Here is a 1795-nt window from a genome sequence, read left to right as displayed (position 1 = left end):
TGCAGTGGATGAAGGGAGGTGATCAGTGCTCCCGAGTGTTCTTTCGGAAGATAGCCCAGTGAAGATCAGCAAGAAGGATCTTCCAGATCAACGATGACCAGGGATCCACTCACACCGATCCAGAAGAAGTTATTAATGAGTTTGTCACATATTACCAAAACCTACTAGGGGGAGATAGACGACGAACAGGTAATGACATTCGATTTCTCAGACCGTGGGCTAGACACATTTTGAGTAATGAGGGATCTACCACTTTACTGTTACCATTCACACCAGCAGATGTCAAACAGGCGGTTTTTGACATTGATGAGGACAAGGCCCCTGGCCCGGACAGATACTCATCGGGCTTCTTCAAAGCAGCATGGCCTATAGTTGGACAGGAGGTGACTTCGGCAGTACTGGACTTCTTTAGTACAGGCCGACTTTTGAAGCAGATAAATACTACACTTTTGGCGCTCATACCAAAAGTACATTCCCCTATGACAGTTAGTGATTTTCGACCCATTGCATGTTGTAATGTGATTTATAAGATCATTGCAAAGCTCATTGTCCAAAGGTTGAGTGTGATAATGGACAAACTGATCAGCCCATGCCAAGCGGCTTTTGTGCCGGGACGAAGCATTGGAGATAACATCATGCTAGCACAAGAACTCTTTACGGGATATAACCAGACTCGTCTACCTCCTAGATGTGCTCTGAAAGTTGACATCTAGAAGGCATATGACACAGTGGAGTGGGATTTCTTGATAGCAGTTATGGAGATGTTTGGATTCCCTACTACTTTTGTGAAGTGGATCGAGGAGTGTGTGTCAACACCTTCATTCTCTGTTCGACTAAATGGGAAGCCCCATGGATTCTTTCGAAGAGCCAGAGGACTTCGACAGGGTGACCCTTTATCACCCTACCTATTTGTACTTGCGATGGAAGTCCTACACTTGGGTTTGCTACAGTTGATTGATCAGGAAGAGATATTTTCCTATCATTGGAAATGCGAGGCAGCCAGGATCTTGCAGTTGGGGTTTGCTGATGATGTGATACTATTTTGCCGTGCTGATATGGACTCTCTAAGAATCTTTAAAGCAGGTCTGGATCGTTTTGCTGAATGGTCGGGTCTTAGACTGAACGTACAGAAAAGCCACTTGATTATATCTCGCTCAGCGCAAGCATTGAGTGAGGAGATGTTGGCACTACTCGGATTTCAAGAAGGGGTTCTTCCAATGAGGTATCTGGGGTTACCACTTATATCGTCTCGACTAACTATTGCAGATTGCCACCCACTATTACAAAAGATTGACAAACGGATCGCTGGATGGGAAGGTACCACTATATCTTATGCTGGTAGAGTACAAATTATTAAATCTGTACTTATATCACTGAGTCTTTATTGGGCATCGGCATTTATATTACCTAAGAAAGTTATTAATGAAATTGAGAAAAGGTTGCGAACTTTCTTGTGGAAGGGAACGACGAATAGTGGCTATGCCAAGGTTGCTTGGAAATATATATGCCGACCGAAGGAGGAGGGAGGACTTGTATTCAAGGATATCAATACCTTGAACCATGCATTGATGACAAAAAAACTATGTGATGTCATTAGATGCGAGAGGACATCGATTTGGGTTGAATGGCTGTACCAGGGACGCCTACAACACACCTCTATTTGGACGATTACGGACCATGGCGGCTCATGGGGATGGAGGAAAATACTTCGATTACGGATGTTTCTCTGAACCATGGTAGACTACCGTTATGGAGATGGGAGAAATTTCTTCTTGTGGCAGGATCCATGGCACCA

The sequence above is a fragment of the Sesamum indicum genome, unplaced genomic scaffold, assembly GCF_000512975.1.
Source record: "Sesamum indicum cultivar Zhongzhi No. 13 unplaced genomic scaffold, S_indicum_v1.0 scaffold00118, whole genome shotgun sequence".
NCBI lineage: Eukaryota > Viridiplantae > Streptophyta > Magnoliopsida > Lamiales > Pedaliaceae > Sesamum > Sesamum indicum.
The sequence above is the reverse complement of the archived record's forward strand: the minus strand, read 5'-3'. Positions refer to the sequence as shown.